Raw genomic sequence first — 24,611 nt, 5'->3', positions numbered from 1 at the left:
GAATGGATGACTGATTGGGGGACTGACTCATTAATTGGCTGAGGCATACCTGAAGAGAGGATTTGAAAAATATTTTGAGCAAAGGCCATATTAGTGAAAGACATTACAAGTCCTTCAGATGATTACTTTGATAGACAATATTAATGCGGATGTATAAGTATTGGTAACTTGCTTAATCCAACTCATGAAGCTCTTCAAATCAGCATGTCCCCAGAAGAATCCAAGGTGAACAGTGTTAAATTGAGGGGCGGGAAAAAAATTGAGGGGAGAGAGCAACCGGTGATTAAAGAAATTTAAAACACAGTATTAAGCAAAGTGAAAAAACTTTCCCAGATACCTCAGTGCTATTAATATCCTCATGTGTCTCTCCATGAAATCCATGTATGGTACACACGGTTTTTCAAATTCTTCATAATTCTTTTTTTCTTGCAGATGTTGTGGGGTTAATGTGCCATTACTTTAGGAAACCTTGCAGGGCTGGATGCATTTTTAGGGGAATATGACTTGTAATCTGAAATTACACTGATACAAAAAGCTACAGATGAAGCTATTGAGAATTTTCTGTATTCTAACTGCCTTACATAGTGTATCTCATTTATCCTTACAACAGTCTTATAGTACAGGTAGTACTAGTGGCCCTAAATTATAGTTAAGGAAAGAAAGGCTAAGAAAACTGAAGCAACTAGGCATACTAGTATACCACATGGTAGTTAGCAATAGAGACAGAATGTCACTCTCTCCCAGCCAACCCATAGGCCCAAAGCTTACCCTGGGCATCGAGTGGATTCTGGCCTGCTCTGTCATGTGGACTTAACAAAAGCTCTCCTGGAATGCACCGCTCCTCCCTCAATTCCCTGTTTCCACGTGGCTAAGTCCTACCTATTACTTTAAGGTTCATTTTATCCACTTTCCCTGGGATCCCTTCACTGCCAACCATCCCCATGGTACCTTATTCCTTTCATAGAACTTTTTAATGTGCTGTGTTATACAAATGGCACAGAGGCCAGATTCACACAGACCGAGTAAAAACAGCTTTTGACTGGCTAATATATCCCTGATAAGAGACAAGTTTCTGGGCCAACCACATTTCTACTGCTCTCCTAAGGCAAATGTGGATAAATACCATAATAATAAATTTGAAACACTCTCTTGAACATTTCAGAGTGCTTTTGGAAATATCGTGTCATTTATGTCTCAACTTTGAAAGGAAGGAAATACATCTACACTAATAAAAGACAGAGATGCTAATTGACCATACCTTCTCTATGCTCATCAGCCAATCAGAAAAGTATGCAAATTAATCCAACAAAGATGGCCATTAAATTTGCATACTGCAGGCAGATCCCACTGCGCCACCCGCCCCAGCACGGGATCCAGGCCTGCCATGTGCAACCGGGGGAGACGGGGCAGGCACCACGGGATCGGGCATGCCATCTGCCACCAGGGGAGCGGGCCTAAGCCAGCAGGTGGTTATCTCCCGAGGGGTCCCAGACTGTGAGAGGGCATAGGTTGGGCTGAGAGACCCCCCTCACCCTGCAAGTGCAGAAATGTTTGTGCACCAGGCTTCTAGTTGTCTTTATAAAAGAAGAGCCTGAGCTTTAAAAAGCTAAGTGCCTCAACAAGCAAAGAGGTATATCCCATCACCTAGCACAGTATCTAGCACATAGTAAGTACATATCTGATGGCTGAGTAAATGTTTGAGCAAGGCTCACTTAAATTCTGGTATTTTCACACTTCAGCACTCCTTCCACTATGATGCACCATCTCCTTTCATAAAGGACACTGTTGTTGCCCACCCACATCCCCTGACCATTACTACTGGAAGGTACGCCCACACACCTTCAACTTCCAGGACTTCTATTTTGTTGCCTTGGGTTTTCTGGGGCCCTGCCTAGCCAGCTGGAAGCGACCCTCAACTGAGCAGTAATGGATCTATGGTACAATACCCCAGCTCCCTTGCTTTTCACGGAGACAATTCTAAGAGGTGCCTTTCACAGTTTCTGCTGAAGAATTAGCTTGTTTCCCCAAATGGTAGCTGGCTAAATACACACCCTCTACTGACTGGCTTCCCTACTGCTACTCATGGGTTCTCTGCCTCCAAAATACACCACCTGCTCTCAAACCTTTGTCTCAGGGTCTGAGTCTGGGAGCCCAAACAAGACACTATAGAATAGGAAAGAAATTTCTGGTTTTAAAACCCAAAGATAAAGAAGTGAGGGATGAGATAAATAATTAACTATAACCACATTTTTTCAAACAAAAAAAAGAAAACATTAACTGGCCTCTATTTGCCACTGTTTAGTGAAAAGATCCAAACTGGGAGTTAATGTTAGTACGTGAATTTTAACTTCAGACTTTTCTGCCAATAAGATGAAAGACTGTTTCAAAAAATACAGAAAACAGCTTAAAAATCTGTTGGGGAGAGTGCCATTTTAATACCACTTTAGGCCATAAATCTAACACCTTCCTTAAGTGCATAGGTTGTGAGAAAAGAGAAAATTCTCATTTTTTATTGTACTCTTTTTGAAAGAGCTCTTTAAAGGGTGTGTGTAGATGGAGAGAAGGAGAAGGAGGGACAGAAAGAGAGAAAGGGGAAGCGAGAGAGAAAAGGCGAGATAAGGTTGTATTTTATTTTTTAAATTTATTATTTTTATTTATTTATTGTTAATCCTCAACCCAAACATATTTTTATTGACTTCAGGGAGGAAGGGAGAGGGAGAGAGAGATAGAAACATCAATGATGAGAGAGAATCATTGATTGGCTGCCTCCTGCATGCCCCACACTGGGGATCGAGCCTGCAACCCAGGCACATGTCCTTGACTGGAATCAAACCCAGGACCCTTCAGTCTTCAGGCCAATGCTCTATCCACTGAGCCAAACTGGCCAGGGCCCAGGATATTTTTTTCCATTGATTTTTAGAGAGAGAGTAAAAGGGAAGGAGTGAGGGGGTAGACAGAGAGACATCAATGTGACTAATACATGGATTGGTTGCTTCCCACACTCCCCCAACTTTGACTGGATTAAGCCTGCAACCCAGGTATGTATCCTTGACCAGGAATCGAGCCTCAGACCCTTCCATCCGGGGGCCGATGCTCTAACCAGTGAGGAACACCGGCCAGGGCTAGGCTGTACTTTAATGAAGTTATCTAAAATTACACAGTTTTTTTTAAAACAGTCCTCGGATCTCTCACCTTCCATAAAGCAAATGCAAGCTATTTCTCCCATATGACTGCATTTGAAGTCACTGAAAATGTCCATTCGTTTATTGAAAATTCGCCAAACACTTTCTATGGAAATATACTAGGATTTACTTGTACTGATAAACAAAAGACACAAGAGCTATCCCCAAAAAGTCTCCAATCTAGATGGGGAGACAGAAAAAGGTAAAACAGTTAGTTACTATTCAGGGTGGTAAGGGGTGTCCAGGGTGTTTGGGGAGTCACAAAAAAAGTTTCTCCTAACATACACAGGATGGGGACGGAGGTAGAGGAAGCAAAGCTGGATTAAGATTCTGACATGATGTTTGCTTTAAAATATGATTCCCCACACTTGGCCTACCATATTTTATTTAAAGTTAAAATTAAAAAATATAAAACATGAATACTCATATTTGCACTAAAATAAAAAGACTTTCTTTTTATATTTTCTGATTACAAAATTTGGATAAGCTCATCAAAGTGAGTCTCTTTATTTTGTAAGGTGTTCTTGCTTAATTCTGGGGAATCTACCTAATCCCAATCTTAAATAAAGTAGAAACTCCAATAGAGTTGAGATCTGAACTAAAACTTGAAGGGAAATCAGGAATTCTCTAGGTCAGTGATGGTGAACCTTTTGAGCTCGGCATGTCAGCATTTTGAAAAACCCTAACTTAACTCTGGTGCCGTGTCACATATAGAAATTTTTTGATATTTGCAACCATAGTAAAACAAAGACTTATATTTTTGATATATATTTTATATATTTAAATGCCACTTAACAAAGAAAAATCAACCAAAAAAAATGAATTCGCGTGTCACCTCTGACACGCATGTCATAGGTTCGCCATCACTGCTAGGTCATAGAGAGGGAGCAGGTAGGATTCTTCTGGCAGGAATGTGTAAACAGATAACAGTGAGCGATGGCATGGAACTCTGGGAGCAGTTAGGAGGTCAGTACACCACCACAAGGGGGAGAGGGGCTGTGGGAAGACTTAAAGTAGCAGGAGAGGAGACTGGAGAAACCAGCAAAAGTCACATCTGTTTTGTACTCCGATTTGGGTTGTTGTTTTTTTAATACATAATTCACTCTTTTAAACTGTATAATTCACTGACATTTTTAGCATATTCACATAGTTGTGCAAACACCAGCCCTACCTAATTCCAGAACATTTTTATTACCCCAGAAAAGCAATCCATATCCTTTAGCAATCACATCCAGTTTCCCCTCCCTGCAGCCCCTGGCAACCACTACTCTAGTTTTCTATCTGGTTGTTTCATATAATGGAATTATACGGTATATGACCTTCCAAGTAAGGTCGATTACCTGGCATAAAGTTTTCAAGGTGCGTCCACCTTATAGAGGAGAGGTGGGGAAACTTCTTTCTGCCAAGGGCCATTTGGATATTTAGAACATCATTTACAGGCCATGTGAAATTATCAACTGAAAAATCAACCTTCTATATTTGGTCAAACATTTAATTAATTCACCCATAATGCCTTGGCAGGGCAGACCAAATGATTTCTCAGGCCTTACATGGCCCACAGGCCGGAGATTTCCCACCCCTGTTGTAGATGAATCAGTACTTCATCCTTTTTTATGGCCTAGTAATATCCCACTGTGTGACTATATCATGTTTTATTTATTCACCAGTGGGTGGTCATTTCTGTTTGTTTCCAGTTTGGAGCTATTATAAATGGCTATGAACATTCATGCACAAATTACGTTTTCAATTCCTTTGGGAATATACCAAAGAGTGGAACTGCCGGGTAATATGGTAACTCTATATTTAACTTTTTGAGTACCTGCCAAACTTTTTTTCCAAAGTGGCTGCATCACTTGACACTGAAACCAATGCTAAGGAATCTGAAGTCAGCTGGAAGCCAGGTGAGCCACTCAAAGTCTTGAGGCTGGATAGAGTCATATGGAAATGTCAATTTTAGAAACATCATTCTAGAAGCAGTGTGGAGGATAATCAGAGGATCTGAATAGTATGAGGCATAAAACTTAACTAAGATTCTACTCAAGCAAGTTATGTGAGATAATAAGATAGTCTAATTAGAGTAGTAGCAGTAGTAGTAGTAGTAGTAGTTAGTAGTAGTAGTAGTAGTGATTGGAAAGAGGAATTAGAAATGAAAAGGAAGACGAAGAAAAGAAAAATCACTTTTAGAAAAGATAATTAAAACTTAAATTACCCAAGAATATGAGTATCATAAACTTAAATGTCTAAATAATCAGGCAAGTAATAAAAATCAATAAACAAGATGCAAGCAATAGTGAGTGGTGGGGACTATACCCAAGAAGAAAGAACATGCCCGATCTCAAGGGAGTAGCAATAACTCAGCTCCAACCACCTAATGCTATGGGAATGTAGGTGAGGTGTTGTCAAGTCTTCTCCTAGGTCAAGAAAAGCCCAATTTTTAATTGCATGTTAAATATCCTGATTTTTAAATATTGCCAATTAATACAATATTTCTTTAAACTCTGTGTATCAGCAAAACATACCTACAACCTGTCAAATTGTAATCTCCTTAACACAAAGAGAAAGAAGCAGTGAGCCAAGAATCAGTGTACCCACAAAGAAGAGAAAGATGAAAGAAGATTCCCTGAGGAGACTACAGAGCGAGCAGAGACAGAGGATGAAACTGCAAGGGTGTGACATCCCAAAGGCTCGGGATAACAGTTTCCAGAGCGGGGAACAGTAAATGGTGTAAAATGGCACAGGGAACCACTTTACACTGGGAACTGAAAGTGGACTTTGGGATTTGACAACTATGAAATTTGAAGAAATGGAAAAAATAATTGGTGACTGGAAGTAAAGTAGAAAACTGAATAATTTAGCTTTCTCTCTTTTCCCAAACTTGGGTTTCTTCAAAAATTAGCATAAGGATTCTGTGCCTCAAATCTTTAAATTTCTCAGAGAAGAGTCAAATGAGACTAACTGTATTGTTTTCTTCAGCTGATAGTAATGAACTAGCCCATTAAAAAACAAACAAACAAATCAAACAGGTCCTTTAGAGAAATTTAGATATCTATGATGCATGATCACTTGGTCCTTTAAAGTTTGCAGTTATAAAAACAAACTACTAACATTTTATAAACAACAAAATAATGTGGGAACAGAGTATGTAGCTTGCCTGTTTGCCAGGGGCCCAAAGTAACAGTAGTTTAGACTAGATAGAAGTTTCTTACTCGCTCACATAAAACCTTAAGTTGTTAAGGCAGCTCTGCTTCAAGAAGTTGTCATCACTGTCCTAGGGCTTTTTAAAATGTCTTGTTGCCCCACCATCCTTAGAATGCTGGCCTCTTTAGCAAGGTCTAAGAGAGTACCCTGCCATATCCACACCTGTCCTTAATGCCCCATTGGGACTCTGCACAATCACTTCTGCTTACATCCTGTGGCCAGAACTTTGTCACATGGCATAATGTCTAGCTGCAAGGGAGGCTGAGAAATGTCATCTGTATTCTGTAGGGGTCTGTCCCCACTGAAATTTCAGGGGATCTATGTCTAAGGATGATGGAGAAAAGGAGTATGGGGAAACAGCTAGCAGCCTCCACCACAGAGTGGTATTAAAGTTCTTAAGATTCTGTTCTCAACATTCTACAAATAATTTATATTTTTGTTCAATTTTACAAGAGAATATAAATCTGGCCTAATCTTTACATATGCTTAAATATTGGAAACATAGCAATGTAATATCGCTGCAATTTTGGCTTCCGCATGCTGATATTTATGACAGTGCTGAAGAAAGTTAAAGTTAATTTTAATTTGTTCTTACAAAATTATTTTCCTAAGAATTTCTAAAGCAAATCTAGTCTTCTTGCCATGCTTAACAACTAGATTTCAAAAGACTGCATTAAAAACTCAAATTATAAAATAAAATTTAAAAATCACTGACATATTCCTACAGCATATGGAACTATACCACCTCAAGGATTCTTTTAAAGTAACAGTCAATTGTGCCCTTACTGCCAGAAAACTCTTGAGGCAACATGATATACGCGCTATAGCAACATGTGCTCCTGAATTTTGACACTTTATTCTCATATTAGCTCGCAGCACTATATTTTATCATTCAAATACTAGAGAAACTAAAATTAAAATAGTTCACTACTGTTTGATATATAAATATTCTGAAGGTCTACCCATGAACTATAGAATTCCCTACATAAATATAAAAAGGAACTCCATAAAAAGTAATACAATTTAAAAGAGTGATACATTTAATAACTGTTTTATGATCATTTGCACCTACAAATTCAAAAGTAGATTATTTCAGTTACTTGACTTCAATCCTTCTAAAAAACAGCTAACAGGAACACAGTACTTCACTATAATAACATCTTTTATCCACTTAAAAGTATGGAAATTATTATGTTTAACCAATTGAACTTCTTGATTTATGACTGGCTTGCCTTAAAAATGCTTTTGCATTGCTAAGATGATGATTAAAATCATCAAGCATATTATAAGACCTGGCTGAGTATAACTAAAACTGAATTTTTGAAAATATATTTATAGTGGAAAGTATTCATTATAGAAAGTTTGGAAACTACTGAAAAATAAAAGACTGTCACAATGAATTGCATTGCATTGAGAATTAAATTCCTAAATAGTTTCCAAAATTATCTTGACCAAGATTTTACATGGAAGAGAAATATTAATGAAGAACACCCACTTCTAATCAAGATAGAGTAACAGGGATGGGAATTGTCCATCTTCCTGAAAAAAAAAAAAAATTCAAGTACTTTATAAAATTTATAAAACAACCATTTACAAAACACTGTACACCAGGCAATGATTCTGAAGAAATGGGAAACATAAAGCAAACCTACGAAATAGGAAACGGATTACATGAGCCCTATGACTGTCCCAGGTTCTAGACCATGGCGCTGGGCAAGAAAACTGAGGTGGAGCCCAACGCAATCCCTGAGTTGCAGAGGTGTATCTGAAAAAAAACAAAAAACAAAAACAAAAACAAACAAACAAACAAAACAAAAAAACAGGGAGAGCAGAGCACCTAGAAACCTCAGGCAGAGTACCAGGGGGAGGAGAGCTAAACAAGAAAGATCTCCAGAGATCTATAAATACACCTCAGGTATTCAGCACACATATATGAGGAAACAACTTGAAAGAATTAGAGGAAACAGTACCTTGCACTCACAAAGAACTGAGAATCCACGAGCCAAACCAGAAAACTTAGAATTCATGGGATTTTGGGTACAGTACTCAGAAATTTGTCTTAAAAATATGACCTGAAAGCATCAAACTGTTTCCAAGTATCTGACTACATCCCATTAAAAAATGATCAAAAAGATTTATAGGGATATAAAAATATCCAATACCCTACATGGTAAAATTCACAATGTCTAGTATCCATTAAAAATTACCAGGCACACAAAGAAGTATAAAATAAAGCCCATAAGGAGAAAAATTAAACAAATGAAATTTACTAAGAACTAAAATAAATATTAGAATTTGCAGACAAGGTTATTAAAAGTTATTATCAGCCTTACTGGTTTGGCTCAGTGGATAGAGCATTGGCCTGTGGACTGAAGGGTCCCAGGTTCGATTCTGGCCAGGGCCATGTTCCTCGGTTGCGGGCACATCCCCAATAGAGGTGGCGTAAGAGGCAACTGATCAATGTTTCTTTCTCATCGATCTTTCTAACTCTCTAGCCCTCTCCCTTCCTCTCTGTAAAAAATCAATAAAATATATTTTTAAAAAAGTTATTATCAATCCATTCCATATATTTTAAATGTTCAATAGAGACATGGAAGATTTTAAAACACCCAAATTGAACTACAAGAGATAAAAACTCTAATGTATGAGATGAAAAACACACTAAATGTGATGGCTGGTAGTGATTTTGACACAACAGTAGAAATACTAAAAAAGAAACACATAGACAAAAAAAGAATAAAGACATAAATAACCAGACCCTCAGTGATCCTAATATTAATACACAAATGGTTTGGGAACCATGAAAGAGAGGACAGAGAGGAGAAAACAGCTATAGAACACCTACTACACAAGGCCACTCTACTAACTTAAGGAGACGTAGCAGCTCTATGCAATACATAGAAACCAACACAGGGAAGTAGACAAAATGTGGAGACAAAAAAACATGTCACAAATGAAAGAAATGGAAGAAAGCAAACTACTGGATATAGAATTCAAAACCACGGTTATAAGGTTACTGAAGAATCTTCTAGAAACCTCTAAAAAAATGGAAAAGGACAAGTCAAAAATTAAGCATACACTGACTGAAATAAAGAATAATATAGAGGGATTCAATAGTAGAGCAGAGGATTCTGAGAATCAAATCAATGATTTGAAATATGAGGAAGCAAAAAAAACAACAACAAAAAACACCCAACCAGAAGAGCAAAAAGAAAAAAAGAACCCAAAAATATGAAGATAGTGTAAGGAGCCTCTGGGACAATTTCAAGCATACTAACATTTGCATTCTGGGGCTGCCAGAAGAAAAGAGAGAGGAAGATATTGAAAATCTATTTAAAGTAATAATGACAGAAAACTTCCCTACCAGGTGAAAGAAATAGACTTACAAGTCCAGCAAGCACAGAGAGTCCCAAGCAAGAGGAACCCAAAGAGGATCACACCAAGACACATCATAATTAAAATACCAAGGGTTAAAGACAAAGGAAGAATCTTAAAAGCAGCAAGAGAAAAGCAGTTAGTTACCTACAAGGGAATACCCATATGACTGTAAGCTGATTTCTCAACAGAAACTATGCAGGCCAGAAGGGAATGGCAAGAAATATTCAAAGTGATGAATAGCAAGGACCTACAACCAAGATTACTCTACCCAGCAAAGCTATCATTTAGAATTGAAGGTCAGATAAAGAGCTTCACATACAAGAAAAAGCTAAAGAAGTTCATCACCATCCAACCAGTATTATATGAAATGTTGAAGGGTGTTCTTTATGAAGAGGAAGAAGAAGAAAAAGAAAAAGATCAAAAATATGAGCAACAAAATGGCAACAAATACATACCTATCAACAATTGAACCTAAAAATCAAAGTAAAAGAATAAGAAATCTAATGAACAGAATAAACTGTTGAATAAAATAGAATCAGAGGCATGGAAATGGAACAGACTGAGGATTCTCAAAGGGAGGGGGTGTGAGGGGGCAGGAAGAGACTAAACAAAGATCTTATGTGCATATATGTATTACCTATGGACGAAGACAATAGGGTGGCAAAGATGTGGGGTGGGGTGGGAACTGGGTGGAGGGGGCAATGGTGGGGGAAGAGGGATATCTGTAATAATCTCAACAATAAAGATTTTAAAATAATAAATAAATAAATAAATAAATAAATAAATAAATAAATAAATAGCATATCCACAATGAGTAGCACTGTGCTGAAATGAGGGTGTAAAGAAGGAAATATTGAGGAGTTGCATCTTTTCGGTAGCGAGGAAACAGTAGGTTCCAAGATGAAAACCTAGTGTATACACAATTACCTTGGAAAAGGAGTTAACTCAGCCATAAAGTAGTTTACAGTCTTTTGTGTGTATAGCCCTGCAGAGAAATTCAGATGCATGCTGAAGTTTGGGGACTACTGCACTAGACTAAAAGAATGAACAAAGGGCAAATCTCCATGCTTTAGGGCAAATCGCCTGTGCTTTCAAATCCTGCCATTTAAGACAACTATTAAATCTCCAGCAACAGAGAATGAATGGGAAATGCTTAAGTGTTTCTGCTTGTCAGCAGAGTTTATTTCAATTTATTTGAATATTTACTCTTTATAACCATTACGTATTACTAGATTCAGCATTCTTGAAAGAAATGAGACAATATGTGAATATAACCAATACTGTGACTCAATAAATGTCTGATGGATATTAATCTAAGTCTTGCTCTGGAAGTGCTACAAGTTGCATAAAAGACTTGGCCACTTATAGGAAGAAGCTCTTGCCTTTCTAAACGGGAAATCCTGTTGTATTGATTTCACACATTTTGATACCAGCTGTGAAACTTGTTTTGGTGGGATTACATCTTAGATAAGGATTAAGTTATATTTAAATGCATATGATTATTCTTCATTCATTTTCCATGCTAGAAAGAGTAAAAGGACAATAAAAGCAAAGAAATGAATTGACTAAGCCGGTTTGACTCAGTGGATAGAGTGTCGGCCTGAAGACTGAAGGGTCCTGGGTTTGATTCCAGTCAAGGGCACATGCCTGGGTTGTGGACTTGATCCCCAGTAGGCGGAGTGCAGGAGGCAGCCAATCAATGATTCCCTCTCATCATTGATGTTTCTATCTCTCTCTCTTCCCTTCCTCTCTGAAATTAACAAAAAACATATTTAAAAAGAAATGAATTGAAGAGCAGGAATATTCAAAGGCATTTTTAAGAGTAAATCTGAAATCTGTTCACAATATCAGCAGACATTTGTGCATCAAATACAGGCTAGCAGAACATAAACACCATTTTAGATGATGATGATGATGACGACGACGACGACGACGACGACGACGACGACGACGACCACCACCACCACCACCACCACCACCACCACCACCACCACCACCACCACCACCACCACCACATAGCTAACACAAGTTTAAATGTATATTTAGGAAAGATAAATAGTAAAACAGTGAGAATAAGAAACACAAGGAAACCTAGGATATTAAAAAAAATCAAAACGTGTACGTGAAACTTACAGTATTTGGTAATGTGGTCAGTGTCAGGCCTATAGAATAACAAGGAAATGATTTTAAAAACCAGATGATGGATGAGTGAAGACATGGTATGCAATGTTGTTGGTCATTTGGGAGGAGAATGAAACTGATTTGATGGAATATACTGCTCTATGGATAACATGACACGACTCACTTTTACCACCCAATAACAATATCTAATAACAACATACAATTATAACCAAAAAATGTAGTAGTGTTGGGAGATGTAGGCAAATAAGTTTGAGAATAGAGGCATTATATCTGGATCTGGGCTGCCTAGCAGCCACATGACACTATTTTATAATTAAAATTCAATGCAGGCTCTTGGTCTAACTACACTGCATGCACTCAAAGGTCACATGTGCTAGTGACTATGGTACTGGAGAACACAGAGATAGAATATTTCCATCATGTCAGAAAACTCCATTGGACAGTACTGATCTGTACAACTGTTAGAAGTCTCTCATATATGACAGAGGAGACAGAAAAGAAGACACATGCACCCATGCCCACACACAGACACAGAGCTCATAATTTATGCATTTTTTTATTTCAGAACATTTATTGAGCGTCTCTCATGGAAGAGTTGCTGTGCTAGGCATTTGGAGTTCACAAAAAACAAAACAGGCTCTGTCCTCAAGGAGCTCACAGTGCAGTAAGGAACAAACGACATATAAACAACTGGTCAACCAGCAAATGCTTACTGGGCAGCCACTATCTGAAATGCACTTACTGCTGAGGAAAAAAACAGAAAATAGTAAACAAGGTCTCCGGGCTTCAAAGGGCTCACAAACCTAGTTAATGACGTATTACACAGAGTTAGATGTGAAATGCATTAAGTAGCAATTAATATTTGCAACTGCGTACTTCAGACAGACAGACAGGAGTTTGATGTGAACTTTTATTTCACTTTAGGTTTACACTGAAATGATAATCTAAAAAATTAAAATAAACATACATGTATTCTAATTATTTTCTGAATAATCGTTTTAAAACTAAACATGGCTACCACATTTTCATTTTGGCATTCGCAGTGGGTGTTCTCAGTCATGTACTAGGTGAAGGCCAAATAACATACAATTTGCTAAATAAATACTGATGAGAAAAGTGGTGGAGATGAATTGTGTCATTATAGAACACATGATAGCAAAGGCATCCAGCGCACCTGCACTCTATGGTTGAAATCATCATCATTGGAAGACGATGCATGCATCCTATCTCCGTGTAGTTTCTACACAATCTGTTCTCCATTCCTGCATTCTTTGGAGACTGCTAAAACATGTGATTCAGAATTCAATAACTCCACAATGCTAATCACATCTTTAAGAGAGCAAAATGATATGACAGAGTATTCAGGCAATGTCTCACTTAAACTGACATTCAGAGATAATTTACTGGTAGAGTTCTGGTCATATATGAAGTCTGATTAACTTGAACCAGCAAACAAAGACTTGAAATCTTTTAAAAGGATACCTTCTGCAATTCTATTATTAATATAAAATATACAAACAGATTAAAAAAGAACAGGATCTGAAGTTACGTCTTTATACTCTTAAACCCTACATGGGCCATATAATTTCAACAGCAGAATATCATTTGCCACATAATTTTAATTTCATCAGTTCCACTGTTCCCATTTAATATTTGTTCATTGGTTTTGGTTTTATAATTTGTGAAATCTACAAGTGAAACCATCTGTATTTATTTTATGTTCCTACATACTTAAGTAAAATGTGTAATTAGAATAACTTAGGTTCACATTGTATAGAGCAGTAGTCTTAGCTAAAAATCAGACCACTTTTCCAATGGTGTTTTATTTGAAGAGCGAGCTTATTAGGAGGCAAAAACCTTCTTGCCCTCCTTTCAATCCAGGCATGGGAGGCCATGGCTTTCTACCAGGCTACAGAGGAATCTGACAAAACCACAAATACATATGTAAATAATTCCATGTATGAAGGATACTACTATATTTCAAAAGTATAAAGATGCCGTTCTGGGTAATAAAATTCAAACTCCTTTAAAGGCTATCATCATACAGCAGCCTTTTTTGTAATCAATTAATGCTAAACTTCAACTTGTAAGCCTATGTGAACCACTGCCATAATCCTAAATTACTGTGGGAATTCGGAGAAGAGTCAGATCATGATCGGGTGCAGAAATCGGAGGAAGCATCACAAAGAAGAGGAACAAAAGTTGGGCCTAGAGGGAAAGGAGAGCAGAGAAGGTGCAGCCTCCTAACAGACACACTTTCTAAATAAAACCTCAGAGGAGAAAAAGCCTGGTATGGGCTGAGAGAAGACCACCACTAGTTCTGGAGGCAGCAGGTTCAGCAAATGTACTGAGAATGTTAGGCTGAAAGAAACCCGTGCTATTTAGTACTCTCAATTACAAGGGACAGCAACTCAATTTGGGCATAATTCATTGCTTACATAACATCCTATATAATAAAGAGCTAATATGCTAATTAGACCAGATGGCAGATGACCTTCCAGAACAACCAGTGGGCAGGGGGCAGGGTCAAAGGGCTGCAAGGCAGTTGGGTCTGTGAGGGCCAAGCCCGTTGTACAAATTTCGTACATCGGGCCTCTAGTAATCCCAGAAAATCAGTGGTACAAAGTCACCAAGAATGACTAGATGTAGGAACTGAAAAACTGAAATGCTGTTTTTATTTGTTCCCTGCCTGCCAAACACACATAGACACATGCACACACACATCTTGACTTAACTTTTTTATATAGTCACTTATTCTTTCAGGCCGGATGTTCCTATTATCTAAAATCTATGCCATTTGCTAGCTCCAAGTTTAGGGCATAAATCCTTAAAGCCGTAAGGCAGGGAATGGCAAAAGTTTAAAAATGTAAAGCTAATAAGATAGACGAGGTCCAGTCTATGAGAACATTTGGGTGCATGTTGAGGAGGTTGGGCTTTTAGAGCCAAATCTTGTCTAAGCTAAACTAGAAATTCTAAAACCTGTACAAAGAAACAAGTTTATTTTGCCCAGCGGGCGTGGCTCAGTGGTTGAGTGTGAACATATGAACTAGGTCACAGTTTGATTCCCTTCAGGGCACACGCCCAAGTTGGGGGCTCCATCCCCAATGTGGGGTGTGCAGGAGGCAACCAATCAATGATTCTCTCTCATCATTCTTGTTTCTATCTTTCTCCCCTTCTCCTTTCCTCTCTAAAATCAATAAAAATATATTGTTAAAAAATAAATAAGTGTATTTCAAGAATTCCTGTTATAGCTTGCTCTGAATTAGGTTATCATAGTCCAGCTTAATATGGCAGAGGTGGTCCACAAGTCCCCTCTGGGAGAACAGTCTTGCTGGAGAAGGACAGACACCTGAGCCCAGATGTGGCCATCCTAACACTCTGTCAACCTGGCCACAGTGGAGTGGTCCATAGGTATACACCTGACCTAACAGGTGTATAGGATACTGCTTTGGAGTTTTCAGTCGTAAATGTTTACATTTTGACTCAAATCCCCATGGTAATCTTGGTCTTCCTCAACTGTGCTGGGACACAGGCTACAACTCCATAAAATTCACAGAATACAGATGAGTCCACAATGAGCTTGTATGTTCCAGTACAGAAGCAAAGGGATCTGGGCCAAAAATTCCGATCAATGGAACTAGACCATTTAAAGAAGAGATTTAAGTACATAAAACAGAAGAGGAAAAAAAAAAGTGGAATATCTATGAATAGAATACTGAGGCACCACAGAGTAGAAAGGGGTATCAAGTAATAGAAGAAAAAAGGAGGAATGTCTGAATAGACTTTTCAAGTGGATCAAAAACTGAAAAAGCTATAGAAAAGACCCAATAGCCAAAGAGGCAATGAGAATTCATAACATTTCCTGACTGAATTTAATAGTGAATATCTACATAGAGGAGACATAGTGCTTTTGATTGTAGCCAAGATGACAAGTAGAAATAAAAATACAGAGCACTCCACATTCTTACTGTAACATGGAAGAGACCTAAAATCCGTGATTCCTGCTGGGAAAATAAAAGAAGGCATGATACAGCACACACTCTCCCTCATCTTTCAGTGTCCAGTTCTCTCATGATAAATGAAGGAATCCAAGAGCAATTATAGTGCTGCCGTTCTCTTCAATAGAAAAAAAAATTCTCTTCCCCTGGAAACTTCACTTACTGCTTGTGAGTATGGGATGTGTACTATAAGACTAAGGGCTTTGAAATCAGACCTAGATTTCATATCCTAACTGAATGACCCTTACCAAGTAATTTAGCTTTTCAAGGCCTCCATTCTCCTGGGAAGTGAGAGGGAAGGCAGAACTAGGAAATTTGAACTCAGCTTCCAAAGATGAGATGCATATTGATAAAGTCATTCCTGCAAAGTGCTTGGAGCAACAGGCTATGCTCAATAGACCCCCAGGTCTCTACCCAACACCCTACAGTCATTGGGCCACAGATGTACAGTAGGCCTGAGGTGGTCTCTGGCTCTGCTCCCTCTTGTAAAACAAGGGCAGGCCAGGCTGTGGGCCTCCACATCACAGTGCTGGTTCCCTGCAAGGATTGGTAGCACCAGTCCCTTAAAAATCGTTCACATATGGAATACATTAAGGAACTAATTAAGTCAAATCCTAGACTAACATATGTGCTAGTGATTCATCTTTTTAAATGCTTCTACTCAATTCTTACCACCACCATGCCTAAATAGGGCCTCACTGCCACCATTCTCCTAAATCCTAGAAGAGTTTTCTTTCTAAGGAATGGCATGACTCCAGCTAGTCTCCAGTTCAATCCCACCTCTAAATGGTATCATGCCGATCCTCATCAAAAATGTCAACATTTCATTAATCAATCATTTGCTCACATTTTTTTTTCTCCTTTCCTTCAGCAGTGGACATTTGTCAATCTTTTTGGCCAGGAGCAACTGAAACCTATTATTATATACGCAGAATCCTCTGTCTTATGGTGCAGAGCCTACCTTCCACTATAGAAGCTGGTGTGCCACAGCAACAGCAATACTATCACATAGAATTGATTCTTTAGAGTGATCAAGAGCATTGCTTCTGATTGAGTAGCTTCTAAGCCACATCTGTTAAATAACTTATTTAAGAGATTCTATCAGCTAGTCGATATGGCGGACAAGTTCTAAGGTGACCTCCAATGAGTCATGCCCTTGCATAGTCCCCTCCCCTTAAATTTGGTTAGAAAAAGTGACTTGCTTTTAATTTTTTTTACTTTTTGTTAATTCTCACCCAAAGATATTTTTCCATTGATTTTTAGGGAGAGTAGAAGAGAGAGGGAAAGACAGAGAGAAAGATTGATGTGAAAGAAACACATTGATTGGTTGCTTCCTGCACAAGTCCCAACCAGGGCCTAGGCTGGGAAGGAGCCTGCAACCAAGGTATGTGCCCTTGACCGAAATCAAACCTGGGACCCTTTGGTCCGAAGGCCAAAGCTCTATCCACTGAGCCAAACCCACTACGGCTTCTTTCTCTCTTTCTTCCTTCCTTCCTTCCTTCCTTCCTTCCTTCCTTCCTTCCTTCCTTCTTTCCTTTCCTTTCCTTCCCTTCCTTCCTTCCTTCCTTCCTTCCTTCCTTCCTTCCTCCCTCCCTCCCTCCCTCCCTCTCTCTCTCTCTTTCTTTCTTTCTTTCTTTTTGTGTGTGTGACTTGCTTCTAACTAACAGAATATAGAAGTGATGGATGTTACTTCCTTAATTAGATTATGTTAAATGACAAAGGTGATGTCATATTACTCCTGTATGTTACAGAAGAAGGAGAAAGATGTGGACCATTCTAGTTTGAAAGGAATAGTGCTGTCTGTGTTATCATACTAAAACAAGAGACTCTTCCTTGCCGGCTTTGAACAGTAAGGTGAAATGTTGTAAGAGTGCCTATGAGGGGGTCACATGACAAAGAACAGCAGTCAGCCTCTAAAAACTGTGAGTGGTCTCTGATCGGGAGCCAGAAAGAAAATGGAGACCTCAGTCCTACAGCCACAAGGAGATGAATTCTCCTAACAATCTACTGGAAGCAGGTCTATCCCCAGTTAAGCCTCTGAAAAGACCAACATCAGGTGAAACCCCTGAGCAGAAGACCCAGTTGAGCCATGTGGAAACTTCTGAGCAATAAAACTGAGATAATAAGCTTGTGTTGTTTCAAGCTGCTCAATCTGTGATCACATGTTACCAAATAATAGAAAATAATTAGAGTCAATATCCTCTAATACATTTACTTAATGCTTAAATTAACTAACATTAGTTTCAAGGATGTGTGCTACCAAGTTTCTTGAGTGATAATTGAGTGTTCCAAGTCTTATCCGCTTTCAATGGCCATTTCAAATTCCACTCATCACTATTTCATTCAAACTAGACTAGTCCAGCCTTCTCCTTCTTCTACAGAAGTAGGAAGAAAGTACCATTTCTAGCAACCTTAACTCTTCTCAACCTTACTAGCATCATGCTATACTCTGGTACAGCAAAGAATATACAGAATGGGAGTTTTCCTCTCCTTGGGGCTCTAAACAGAGTTAATCATAGTAAATAGCAAACCACACTTGAATCGTCACTTTTTTCAGTATTTCATATTTAAAATGATTTTGATACACTCCTATGAAAAATAACAGTACAAAAAATGTAATAGAAAACTCCTTGTATTGTCTGATTATTCAAAAATGCTGAAAGTATTTTCATCAAATACATATGGGCTTGCATAAGAATATATATGTCTATGAAATTACAATGCTTTCTTCTGTATCCTGGATAATATATTCCACTTTTGAATCTAACTATACAATCTCAGAAAACTATTACCTTGGTTGTTTCAAATCATGTGGGCAATTGCCCTGAAAGATTCTGGAGGGAAGTAAAGGAGAAGGAATTTGGGAGGATGAAGAAAAAGTTATAAGAATATCTTCTCCAGAAAAGAACAAATTGTTCTCCTTTTTCTTTTTTTCTTTTTTTTTAACTCTGATTTATCTACATACCAGGTCTACATGGCCAACAAATGACTAGATAATTCATGAACCGTAAGTTCGGCCAAAGAAGCAGAGCAAATTAGAGAAGGTGGGTGTCCTAACACCCAAAACAATAGGGTCCCTAATCCTTACTGGCTTGCTCTAGAGTGGATGGTCCATTACTGTCCTCTATCAATACTCTCTCTTCTTAAAAATCATGTTCTGAGCTCTCTCACCAGTGAGCCTGATGACCCTCAAATTTGACAATTGTGCTAATAAACTTCAAATCCGTTTTGGCCAATAAAAGGACAGTATGCAATTGATAAGGTGGGGCCAGTGCAGGCAGAGAGATGTGAAAGAATGGATACCCTGCAGAGGTGTGTATGTTTGTTTTAGCACTACTTATAGGAGTCACACTCTCCTTCATCAGCAGGCAACAGTAAGGGCTTATTCCCTATGACTATATTTACTGATATAAAAGCTGATCTGCAAATCTACAAAGTTAAGCACTTTAAAAATCTAGAAATGACCCTAGCTGGTTTAGCTCAGTGGGTAAAGCAGCAGCCTGTGGAACAAAGGGATCCAGGTTCAATTCTAGTCAAGGGTACGTACCTTGGTTGCAGGCTCCTCCCTGGCCCAGGGCCCTGGTGGGGGCTTGCAGGAGGCAACCAATCAATGTGTCTCTCTCAAATTGATATTTCTCTCTCTGTCTCTCCCCCTCCCTTAGACTATCTCTAAAAGTCAATGGAAAAATATCCTCAGGTAAAGATTAACAAAAAAAAGTAGATTAAAAATCTAGAAATGTGTAAATTTATGAAGATGTCATAATATAGCCACTAGAGCAGTTTGCTGTTGTGAATACATACAGGAACTATAGATGTTATCCTCAGCTGCACACTGGTTCTCTAGTGTGTGACCTTGGATGTACTGTGCGGCCTCCTTCCGAAAATGAGAACAATATGTCTTCCTATCTGTTTCTCAAATGAAAGGTGGGAGTTACAGTAATAAGCTAGGAAATAACTGTATGTATCAGAGGATGTGTACAATAAAAATTCAGTATGATATCCTTATTGAAAGGGAAAGGTTTCAAACAATAAAAGCCCCTGCCAACTTAAACATTAATATAACTTACATTTTAAAACAAACAAATCCATTGAAGCAAAAATTAAAAGCCACATTTGGATGTAATATCAAAAAATGTCCATAGCTACCATATTTCACTAATGAGAAGGTACAGATGCTACATGCAGAAGGATTTTATGATGTCCATATGTTTCTCAAATGACTCTCCTAGTTAGCTATTTCTCCATATCTCTATTTAAGAAAAACCTACACCTTCCCCACTGAACGGGTGTAAATTACAGCATGATATGTTGTAATATTTAAACAAATTCAAAATAGAGGTAATTCTAATAAAAAGAAATGACAGCACTATAACCATAAAAGTCCTTAGATGCAGATGTATTAATACAATTGTGAGTTATGTGTATCATCTAAACTAGTTAATTAAACAGGTTATATGGTAGGTTGACTTTATGATTTAAAACTCCTTAATCCTATCCCTGGCTTAGTTGGTTGGAGCATCGTCCATACATCAAAAAGGTTGTGGGTTCAATTCCCATTCAGATCACATACCCACATCAGGGCACATACTTAGGTTGGGAGTTTGATCTCCAGTCAGGACACGTGCTGGAGGCAACTGATCGATGTTTCTCTACCACATCAATATTTCTCTCTCAAATCATTAAAAAAAAACAACCCCTTAAACCCAAATACATGGTGTCCCCCCAAAATATATACATACTTTAACAGCTAATAGCTCAATTTTGAAAATGAAATGTATTTTAATAAACACTGCCTTGCCCTAGCCAGCTTGGCTCAGCGGATAGAGCATCAGCCTGAGGACTGAAGGGTCCCAGGTTTGATTCCGGCCAAGGGCACATGCCTGAGTTGCGGGCTGGATCCCTAGTAGGAGGTGTGCAGGAGGCAGCCAATCAATCATTCTTTCTCATCATTGATGTTACTCTCTCTCTCCTTCTCCCTTCCTCTCTGAAATCAATAAAGAAATATATGATAAAAAATAAAAAATAATAAACTCTGCCTTTATAATTATTCAAACTGTATGCTTACATTTCTGTGTCCAAATATACCCCAAATGTGTGGGGGGATTGGAAGGGGGAGCATAATAGGGCATAATAATGCTCAAAAAACACTTGATCATAAAAGTCTGTGCAAATGCATAAAATTATCTTCTTCATTTCAGAAGGCCATCATTATATTTACAGAAGATGGCAATATGCCAAACATTCTAGCCAAAGAGTGTCCAGTCTTACTTTATAATAAAGGCTGGTCCGTTGGCTCAATTGCTGAGGGAAAGAAACAGGAAGACTAAAGTTTAAAAAAAAAAAACAAAAAAAAAACCTTCCCTCCTAATCATAAACTGGTACTTCACTTAAAACTCTTAGCTTCCTTCTGCACAATCTTACATGCATCTAACAATGTTCATTCTGTAGTGCAGGTGATCGCATCTCTCCCTCCAGCTGCAGCCTGACACCAAAGCCCAGACTCAGGATGTCCACAGTACATGCACCTGCTGGTGACAGAGACAGATGCAAACAGTCGCTCTTCCCCCACACAGAAAACAACTTACTCCAAGAAACTGCTTCTCTCCCTCAGGTTTGTCTCATTCAAACAAAATGGATGAAAATAAATCACAAGAAAGTTTTACAACTAAATTATTTGTCCTTTTGGAAATGCAATAGCCTTATTAAGCATTTTCAATGCAAATGCTTTCCAGAAGGCACATCAGTGACTTGGTGTTTGGGTAATTAAATTGGTCCAAACTGGAACAGAGGTTTATAAGGAAAAGAACTAATTATCTGTGGTAAAAAGCAAATATATTAAACAACAAATTTTCAGTCACAATAATTTCCTTAATAAACACACAACGTACCAAAGAGTAGTTCAAAAGATATCCTTTCCAAACATGGTATTTTAATTGTCCTCATTTACTAACTGCAACTTATTCTGTGCTGTTATTAATTACAGGATTAAAAAGATTTCTAAAGCATCAGAAAATAACATCCAGACCTTTCCAAATGTCAAATGATTTTCTTTCCAAGTAATTTCAATGGCTTTTCTTTAATATTGCTTCTCTGTATACAGACTCCCTTTTTCTGGATTTCAATAATGCTTACACGATTTGAAAACATTGATTGTACTCCAAATACCTGTAATTCCTAAATCTTACCCTTTATGAGAATTCTCAGCACGCCAAGAGTATTTTGTATAAGCATTGTTATACCCTTTGGGGAGAAAAAAAAAGAAATTAACTCTTCACTTTCTTTTCTAGTTGAAGTTAAACTTTTCAAGCCTTTCTTATGCCACTCCCACATTCTGTATACACACACACACACACATACACACACACACACACACCACACACAACACACACATATAGTGGGATATATGTAGATGTCTCACCGATTTCCAATGTTATCGTTACCTAACCTAAAAGTTCATTTTAGGAGATTGCACGCGCCTCCCCGGCAGGGAAAACAAACGCGACCATCTTCCAGAAATGAGAGCGTAGCAGACTCACTAGAGAATTCGCAATTCCATAGCCCAGGAGCCGCGTCCCCAGCTCCCCGCCGCAGGCCACCTCTTTGGCCGCCGCCGCGCCTGGGACCTGGAGAGCAGCTGGGTCCCCGCGGGTCCCACCGAGGACGCCCAGGCCTCTGACACCAGCGCCTCTCGCTGCGGACCAGCGGGCGGAGGCTTCCAGCCCAAGGACCGCAGCCCGCTGGGCGCTCGGGGAACGCCCCCGTCCCCTCATCCCTCGCGTCCCCGCCGCCGCGGTCTCGGGTGGCATGTGATTCGCCAGTTGGCGTTAATAAGCTTACGGTCCATCACTCTGCTTCCACTAGCCGAGGCACGGCTGGACCTCCCATCCCCCGGGCTCCGCAACTTTTCTGAAAACCCAGCATTCTGATGGAGAGACTTGGGACTGAAGTCACCCACGAAACATCAGGGGTCCCCCCACCCCCACCAAGTGTTGCGCCCCTCAAGCAACACGTTGGCAGTACAACTTTCCATCCATAACTCGCTCCAGCATACACTGGGGGCTGGGAGTTGGGGGCCAGGTGGGGCTGGGGGGCTCACGTAACCGACCCCTCGCCTAGGCTTGCCTCGCAAATGTCAGGGTCTACACCCAAAGAGCACCTGGCACGGAACTTCTGATCAAGGTTTCCCCGGAACCCCCCAATCTCTGGGCTGCCAGATACCAGGCAGGCGGCGGCGGGGTCCGGCCCGGGATGCTGCGAACCTGGGGAACCCGGGCTGGGAACGCAGCGGCGCATCCAGAGGACGCTCGGCCCCCACTTCTCAGGGCTTCCCCGGAGCGCGAGCCCGGGACCGGGCTGCGGTGCCACTCACCTCCGCGCGCTCCTGCCGAGGCGGTCGCGCCCTCCTTCGCCCCGCGCGGCGACCCCCTAACTTCTCCCCCGTCTCCAAACAGCCATCTTTCCAGAAGAGAATGGCCAAGGCAGACGCCGAGGGGGGACTGAAAGTTGACTCGGGGACGGTCCCTGCTCCGCCGGCGGGGACTTGGCGGCCGCGCCGGGCGCCGGAGGAGGAGTCGGGGGCGAGCGCGGCGGGAGCGGGGGCCGGGTCCGTGCGCGCTGCGCCGAGTGCGGGACGCGCCGCGGCCGCGGACGCCGCGCCGGGGTTGCAGCTCGGAGGGCGGCAGCGCGCGGCTGCGAACTGTGAGCTGCGAGCTGAGCCGGTGGCGGCGCGCGGAGGATTCGCTAAAAATAGCAACTCTTGGGGAGGGGGGTGCGGGGCGGAGGTGGGAGGGAGACGGAGAGGCCGGGCGGAGAGAGAGCCCCGGCGCGGCGGAGGCTGGGCGGGGCGGGGCCGGGTGGGAAGCGAGGCCGGACCCGGGGCGGGAGCGCGGGCCCCGGCGCTGGAGACCCGCAGGCCGGGTAGGCGGGGGCCGGGGTTGGGAACACCTGGGCGCGGGGCCGAAGCCCGGAAGGAGGCACCGGGGCAGGAGGGTTGGAGAGGAGGAGAGCGCGGGGCGGCACCAGCGATTCCTCCGAGGGGAAGGACGGGGCGCCGAAGACTTGGGGTTGCTGAGGCGCAACACGCCCACACGAGGCGCCAGGTGATGGCCAGGCGGCGGGCGCTCCTCCTGCCGGGCTCCCAGGCAGCCGGCGGCCGTGACCGTGGACGTGCGGGAGGAGACCGGCCGCCGCGGCGCCCGCCTGGCTCGGGGAGGCTGGCCGCTCAGGTGCGCGCCGCGCAGCGCCCGGGGGGGTGGGGGCGGGGGGACACAGCTCCGCGCCTTGTTTTTTGAGGGAAGGGAGATTTGTGGGTTGGTGCCTGGAGGGTACCCACCTATGCGTGGAGCTTAAAGAATACTCAAGGGAATTTTCAAAGAAAAGGCTACCTTTGGGATTTTTAAAGGACCAAATGGGAAACGCGAGGAAGCATGGTGACCGCTGCTGGACACTTGAATTAGGTTTGTCGCGTTTGAAAGCTGAAAGGAGAGCACCATCCGCTATGAAACCAACCCCTTGAGAAGGGGAGGCCCAGAGTACAGCTGAGAATCGACGAGTTGGCCCCCTTCCGTGGTTACTATTTTTATTTTGTGACTTAAACACACACACACGCTATAACTTACTCTATACTAGCATCACTAATACCTATAGAATCCTTTATAAAGCATAGAACACTGAAAGTGTAACCCTAAACGCACTGGTCTGATGCTAACATTTG

The 24,611-nt window shown here is 40.7% G+C and overlaps 1 protein-coding gene across 2 annotated transcripts in view; it reads right to left on the bottom strand.

Annotated features, from left to right (window-relative positions):
* Positions 1 to 23,609, bottom strand: part of HDAC9 (histone deacetylase 9) — an 841,916-nt gene extending 818,307 nt beyond the window's left edge. The window contains exon 1 of one of the 2 annotated variants that reach the window (XM_059712491.1): positions 23,268 to 23,609. The gene's annotated coding sequence lies outside the window, so the exon portion shown is untranslated. The remainder of the gene's footprint in view (positions 1 to 23,267) is intronic. The other variant, XM_059712493.1, reaches the window with a different exon arrangement.
* Positions 23,610 to 24,611: the final 1,002 nt, after the last annotated feature.

This window comes from Myotis daubentonii, chromosome 10 (genome assembly GCF_963259705.1).
Source record: "Myotis daubentonii chromosome 10, mMyoDau2.1, whole genome shotgun sequence".
Classification (NCBI taxonomy): Eukaryota; Metazoa; Chordata; class Mammalia; order Chiroptera; family Vespertilionidae; genus Myotis; species Myotis daubentonii.
The sequence above is the reverse complement of the archived record's forward strand: the minus strand, read 5'-3'. Positions and strand labels throughout refer to the sequence as shown.